This window comes from Lotus japonicus, chromosome 1 (genome assembly GCF_012489685.1).
Source record: "Lotus japonicus ecotype B-129 chromosome 1, LjGifu_v1.2".
Taxonomy (NCBI): domain Eukaryota; kingdom Viridiplantae; phylum Streptophyta; class Magnoliopsida; order Fabales; family Fabaceae; genus Lotus; species Lotus japonicus.
The window spans coordinates 15,561,052-15,568,787 of NC_080041.1; positions in this window are offsets into that span (position 1 = coordinate 15,561,052).

Genomic DNA, 7,736 nt, shown 5'->3' on the forward strand with positions numbered 1-7,736 from the left:
TATAGAAAAAGAAGTTTTGAGTCAGGGCCTGAATGTCACCAAGGAGGAGACTCTTGCTTGCCTCCTACGCGCTGGGTGCATCTTTGCTCACACGTTTGAGAAGTTCAATGCCGCCAACGTTGAAGCTGAGCGGTTGAAGGCCGAAAGTGCTAAGCATCAAGAAGCCGCCGCTGCTTGGGAAAAACGTTTCGACAAACTGGCGACGCAGGCAGGAAAAGACAAAGTCTATGCCGACAAGATGATTGGCACGGCGGGGATTAAAATCGGCGAGCTGGAGGATCAGCTGGCGCTGATGAAGGAAGAAGCAGATGAGCTTGATGCAAGCCTTCAAGCTTGCAAGAAGGAAAAAGAGCAAGCTGAGAAGGACTTGATCGCCCGAGGCGAGGCGCTGATTGCTAAGGAGTCAGAGCTTGCCATACTGTGCGCTGAGCTGGAGTTAGTGAAAAAGGCGTTGGCAGAGCAAGAGAAAAAGTCTGCGGAGTCCTTGGCCTTGGCGAAATCTGACATGGAGGCGGTGATGCAGGCTACGTCCGAGGAGATCAAGAAAGCGACCGAAACTCATGCCGAGGCCCTCGCCACGAAAGATGCTGAAATTGCTTCCCAACTAGCAAAGATCAAAAGTCTAGAGGACGAGCTGGCGACGGAGAAGGCCAAAGCCATTGAGGCGAGGGAACAAGCCGCTGACATCGCCCTTGACAACCGCGAGCGCGGTTTCTACCTCGCCAAAGACCAGGCCCAACATTTGTACCCGAACTTTGACTTTAGCGCCATGGGAGTAATGAAAGAGATAACCGCCGCAGGACTGGTTGGTCCCGACGATCCTCCCCTGATTGACCAAAACCTCTGGACAGCGACTGAAGAAGAAGAGGAAGAAGAAGAACAGGAGAAAGAAAACAATGAATAATGTAATTTTTAACATTACTTTTATCTTTTACTGTCACCTTGTAGTGTACTTTTCCGCCATTCGTCTATGTTTAAGCAACCTTTCGCCATAGCTTTTTATATCGCCGTTGGATATGTTGTAAGTCATATTGGAATGCTTTCGCCGTACACTACTCGCCTCGCCTTCCCTCCTATTCATTCGCCGACCTTATATCTTGCGCTATTTTTCACGCGTCATATGATTGAATTACGCCTAACGATTTCGTGCGTTAATTTTAACTAGGACTTGTTGCTTGGTATTCCACCACCAAGACTTTAGACGTTTTTTCCCTAATAGGAAGAAACGGCCTCCATTCTCGAGGACTTCGCCCGGGGCTTTGCCCGCTCGGGGCTTACAATGCTTGGATCCCAATGGCCATTTGGGGGTCCCAAGACTTTTGCCTAGTTAACGGCGCTCGTCGTATTCTGGCGAGACTTACCCAGCACATCGTTTACGGGACCGGCGATCACGTCAGACTTTCCGGAGGGTGATTCCCAGGCGTCAAAGGCCATTTGTGGAATCGCCACAACCTTCAGGGTTCCAGCAAGCCCCTTTGGGGATCAAGCTTGTCCCACTTAGTGATCGCCGTAATTCTTTATGTCGATCGGCAATTCCGATCGTCAGGGAATCCCTGGAATTTTTTTGGACACGAATTTCGTGAATTTTCGTCTTATTTTATTGATTTGTCGTTGCAGTACATTGGACAATTTGAAAACACTTCGGAAAATCTTAAAGATATCTGGCTCCGGCGATTCCGACTTGTTCACTTTCTCGCCTGCAATCAACTATAAAAGTAGCGCAAGCTCAAACCATTGAACGATCGAGGTAACCGCCTCCCATCAAGCTCTTCTAAGTGATAGGCCCCATTACCAAGAACTTTAATAATGCGGTAGGGCCCTTCCCAGTTGGGAGTAAGCTTGTTCCCCGGGGCTCCCGATCGCCACTTGAGGACCAGGTCGCCAACCTGCATATCTCGGACGCGAACCCTGCTGTTGAACTTTGCCGCCACGCGCTGCTTCATCGCTGTTTCCCGAATGTGCGCCTCGTCGCGCGTTTCCGACAAAAGGTCCAGCTCCACCGCCATGTTGGCCTCATTTTCCTCTTCAAAACCTGGTCGAGTCCGCCATGTAAAGTTGTCAATCTCCACCGGCAACATGGCATCTACCCCATAGGTCATTCTAAAGGGGGTTTCCCTTGTAGTAGATTGCTCGGTGGTGTTGTACGACCACAGCACCGCCGGAAGTTCATCCAACCAAGCTCCCTTAGCCTCCGCGAGCCGTCGTCTTAGTCCTCGTAGGATTACCCTGTTTGCAGATTCCACCTGCCCGTTCGTCTGCGGATGCTCAACAGAGGCGAACCTCATCTGTATGCCCATTTCCTTGCAGAACTCCCTTGTTTGACTGCTTGAAAACTGGGTCCCATTGTCAGATACGATCGCCCTTGGGATCCCGAACCTGCAAACAATACGCTTCCAGTAGAAATTGACTATCTTTGCAGAAGTAATCTTGGCCAAGGGTTCAGCCTCAATCCACTTAGTGAAGTAGTCCACCGCCACCAATATAAACTTCATTTGTGCCCTGGCGGTCGGGAAAGGTCCAACTAAGTCCACACCCCACATGGCGAAAGGCCACGGGGCACTCATCGTTACCAACTCCTTTGGCGGTGCCTTAGACAAATCCGCGAACACTTGACACTCCTTGCACTGCTTCACGAAGTCCATACAATCTTTCCTGAGGGTGGGCCAGTAAAAACCCGCCCTCAACACTTTGCAAGCCAAAGACCTTCCCCCGATGTGGCTCGCGCACACTCCTTCATGTACTTCAGACATTATCGCTTCGTACTTCTCTGGCGATACGCATTTCAACAATGGCGTCGAGAAACCACGGCGATACAAGTGTCCGTCAATGAGAGTATAGTGACTCGCCTCCCGCTGCTGCTCCTTCGTGCATTGCTCCACTTCTGCCGGGTCCCCCGCCAAGATAGATATTATGGGATCCATCCATGTTCTCCCTCTGTTTACGCAGGACATGAGCTCGCCTTCGATGCTTGGGTACGCCAGCGTTTCCTGAATCACACTTTTGTTATTGCCGGGCTTCCGCGTGCTCGCCAGTTTGGCTAGCGCGTCCGCCCGCTGATTTTCTGCCCGAGGAACGTACTCCACCACGACCTCTTGAAAGAGTGTCATCAAATACCGTACCCGCTCAAGGTACTTGATCAGATTAGGATCTTTGACCTGGAAAGTTCCCTTCACTTGATTCTCCACCAATTGTGAGTCCGTTCTTATCAACAAACTCCTGATCTTCACTTCCCGCGCCAACTTCAATCCGGCGATGAGAGCTTCATATTCTGCTTGGTTGTTCGTTGCTTTGAACTCGAATTTCAGGGATTGCTCCAACACTAGTTCCCCCGGCCCTTCTAACTTTACTCCCGCGCCGCTGCCACTACTATTGGAGGATCCATCCACGAAGAGAGTCCACTGAGTGTCCACTCTTTCAAACCGATCTGGAGTCAACTCGACCACAAAGTCAGCTAGTGACTTCGCACCAACCGTGCCCCGCTTATCGTATTGCAAACCATACTCTGACAATTCAACCGACCAGGCGACCAATCTACCTGATAAATCCGGTTTTTGTAATACTTGCCTCAAGGGCAAATCCGTCCGCACCTTCACGGGAAAACTCTGAAAATAAGGTCTCAACCGCCGGGCGGTGACGAGGACCGCCAGCGCCGCCTTCTCAATTTTCTGATATCTGACCTCCGCGCCCTGGAGTGTGTGACTAACAAAATAAACAATTCGATGCTCGCCATCTATCTCCTGCAACATCACAGAACTCAGAGCACTATCGCTCACAGCAAAATACAAATGCAGCGGGTGTCCCTGTATTGGTTTCGACAAGATCGGCGGTGACGATAGGAGTTCCTTGAGGCGAACGAAAGCTTCCTCACACTCCGCCGTCCACTCGAATACGACATTCTTGCGAAGACACTTGAAAAAAGGAAAAGATCTGTCACCAGACTTGGGAAGAAACCGAGATAAAGCTGCTATTCGCCCCGTCAAACGTTGGACCTCTTTCACATTGGAAGGGCTTTTCATCTGCTGAATCGCCTTGCATTTTTCTGGGTTTATCTCGATTCCTCTGGATGTGATCATGAATCCCAAAAACTTGCCCCCTTGAACACCAAAAGAGCATTTCTCCGGATTGAGGCGCATACTGTGCTTCCTTATTTCGCCAAATGCTTCCTCCAGATCTTGATGATGGTCTAAACCTCGTACTGATTTAACAATCATGTCATCAACGTAAACCTCCATGTTTCTTCCCACCTGCCTAGCAAAAACCCTATCCATCAATCTTTGGTAGGTAGCCCCAGCGTTCTTTAGTCCAAACGGCATGGTGCGATAGCAATAATTGACTCTGGCAGTCATAAAAGCCGTTTTGTCCTCGTCTGCCGGGTGCATGCGGATTTGATGATAGCCAGAATAAGCATCCATCAAGCTAAGCAGTTCGTTGCCCGAGGCACCATCAACAAGGCTATCGATGCTGGGAAGGGGATACGAATCTTTTGGACATGCTTTGTTTAAGTCTGTGTAATCTACACACATTCGCCATTTCCCGTTCGCCTTCTTCACCATTACGACGTTTGCCAACCACGTCGGATACTTCACTTCCCTGATGAACTCTGCCGCCAACAACTTGTCGACCTCCTGTTGCACCGCCTTCCCTTTGTCGCCACCCAAGCGCCTCCTAAGTTGTGAAACTGGCTTGACACTTGGATTCAATGCTAACCGATGGCATATGAAATTTGGATTAATTCCAGGCATGTCTTTGCAGCTCCAAGCAAACAAGTCTAAGTTCTCCCCAAGCAGTTTTGTCAGGCGCGTCTCCTGCTCTTCCGTCAGTCTGGTCCCAATCTTCAAAGTGCGATCGCCAAACTTTAGCGCCTTCGTTTCCTCAATTGGCGTGGGCCTATTTACTCGCCCCTCGCCCCGGGGATCAAGATTTTCATCCGAAGCTTCGATTTCATAACATCTATGACCAACCAACGCACTCTTCTTGCCGTACAAGTTAAGGCAATTATTGTAACACTCCCTCGCCATCTTCTGGTCCACTTTCAGCTTTCCCACCTTTCCACTGCTTAGCGGATACTTGACCGCCAAGTGGGCTGTCGAAATTACAGCACAAAGGCGATTCAACGTATTTCGCCCAATGATGACATTGTAGGATGCTACCACCTGGAGAACCAGATACCTTACCTTCAAAACCCTAGCACACTCGTCTTCCCCAAATATTGTGTCTAGATCAATGTATCCCCGCACCATTACTTGCTCCCCCGCGAAACCTACCAAGGTTCCCGCGTATGGAGTTAGATCATTGTCAGTTAGTCCCAACTTGTCAAATGCATCACCATAGATAATATCAGTCGAACTACCCTGATCCAGGAGTACCCTTCTAATGTTGAAACTGTTCATCCTTAACTGCACCACAATCGGGTCGTCCTTATGAGGCTTTATCCCCTCAAAGTCCGCCATCGAGATTGTTATGTCAGGGTGTACGAATCCAAAAGCGACCTCATGAAAGGAATTTACGGCACGAACATGGCGTTTACGCGCCGCGTGAGTGTCGCCACCGCCGCCAAATCCCCCGGCGATGGTGTTGATGGTCCCGACGGGCGGTCCTGAGTGTCGAGCGAACGTGTCATCAGCCCCTTTTGTGGCGATAGCCGCTGATTCTTGCTTTTTCTTGCCCTTAGTGTCCGCTCGCTCCTCCTCCCGCTTGTGCGCTTTGTTTTGATCGCCTCCATTGCGCCACTGGCCTTGACGATTTCCTTGATATCCCGCCCGAATCAACTTGTCAATCTCCCGCTGCAAAGTCCAACAGTCATCCGTATCATGCCCGGCGGACCGGTGGAACTCGCACCACTTCTTGGGATTGGCGTCCCGTGGCTGATACTTTGGGGCCTCCGGCTCATCCACTAGATTTGCGTCGCTTGCCCCTCGGAGCGTATCCGATACATCTGTGTTCATCACCATATCAGTTTCCTCCCGCTGGCGATGAGACTTAGATTGCCAAGGCCGACGTTGTTCATAATCATCGCGCCGTGGATACAACTGTTCCTTGGTCGGTTTGAATACCGACTTCCCCTTACCCGGCCTCTGCTGTTTGCCTTCCCCCTTATCTTCGCCGCTCCTATCTTTTTTCACGCGCTTGGGCGACGTGTCGCCCTTTTCCAACTTCGCGCGCTTTCTTTTGAAAGCGTCGTCCTCCTCGTCGAGAATATAAGTGCTGGCACGAGCACGCATCTCTCCCATCGAGCGCGCCGGCTTACGTGTCAATTTGCTGTTCAACCCTCCCGGCAGCAAACCGTTTTTAAATGCTAAAGCACAAGCTCGAGGCTCCTCGTCCTCTACCTTTACCGACGCCGCGCTATACCTTGCCATGTACTCTTTCAGTGACTCCCCTTCCTGCTGGCGAATATTGTATAGGTCATTGATTGTCACCGGCTGATTCTTATTTGCCGAGAATTGCACTAGAAACTTGGATGAGAAGTCTCTGAAATTTGAAATCGATCCACGCGGCAAAGTTGTGAACCACGCCATCGCCGTCGATTTGAACGTCGATGGAAACATCCTGCACTTCACCGCATCTGACGCCGCAATTATCACCATCTTCGTATTAAAATACAGAAGATGATCTTTCGGATCGGAATCTCCGCTGTAAGAATCCAGAACTAACGTTTTCATGTTATCCGGAATCGCCACATTCTCAACATCTTCCGAGAACGGACGGAACTCAGCCACGGAGTCTGCTTCTCTGCTTCCATCATCTCGCTGCTCGCGACGGTAGAAATCTAACTGAGCCTGTAGATGCTCATTCCGCTGCTGGATGTTGCCAATACTGCGCATCAAATGGCGCCATTGCTCCTGTGTCACCGCCGGCTGTTGTTCCGGAGCAGGTGAATTCTCTGGTGAGCGCTCCAGAGATCCCACCTGTGAAGGCGATGGAGGAGGTGGTGGTGATGGAAGAGGAGAAGGCGACTGTACTCCTGTCGTTCGTACCGGAGAATCCAGGTCCACACGATGAGGCCGCCGAGGCGGCGAAATCCGCTGTCGCATTGGTGAATGATGCTGCCTCCTGCGTCGAGTCTCCATCCAAACCAGAAACGATGCAAACTCGATCGGAGAACCAACACTAGTCACAGAATTAAAATCAGAAAACTAGAGAATTGCCTAATCACAATCAGAGGTAACTTCATGCACAATCAATCCACGTGAATGGGAGGGGTTCGGTCCCCACAGACGGCGCCAAATGTTCTAGGAATGGACATTGAAGAGAGGCATAGTACCTAGAGGTAGAGGGATTGTGCCAAGAGAGAGTGAGAATGAGAGAGAGTGCTGAATTTCAAGTGTTATTTCATCAAATGAGCCAAAAGTCCCCTCCAATTGATAACTACCTCCTATTTATAGAGCTTGGGTACTACCTATTGGGCCAATTGGGCCTCCGAGGTCAAGGCCCAACTGAAGGCCAGGGCCCCGCCTCAGGGCGGGATACATGCTGGGCGTTGCCCCTCTAGGGGCTCGCCCAGTCCAGGTACGTAAAATTATAATTAATTAATATACTACCTCTTGCCCGTGACCAAGTAAGGGTGCGAAGGGATACATATATTGATCCACAAATTCAAAGTTTGACTCTATGACATAATTCTGAAGTTAAATTTACTCTATAAATTGTATGTGTCATTAGAAGAGGAAATGCACACAAGAGGATATAACCTTGCACTGCATGCTACAAGTGTTGTGGGTGGTTTCAGTGTGAAA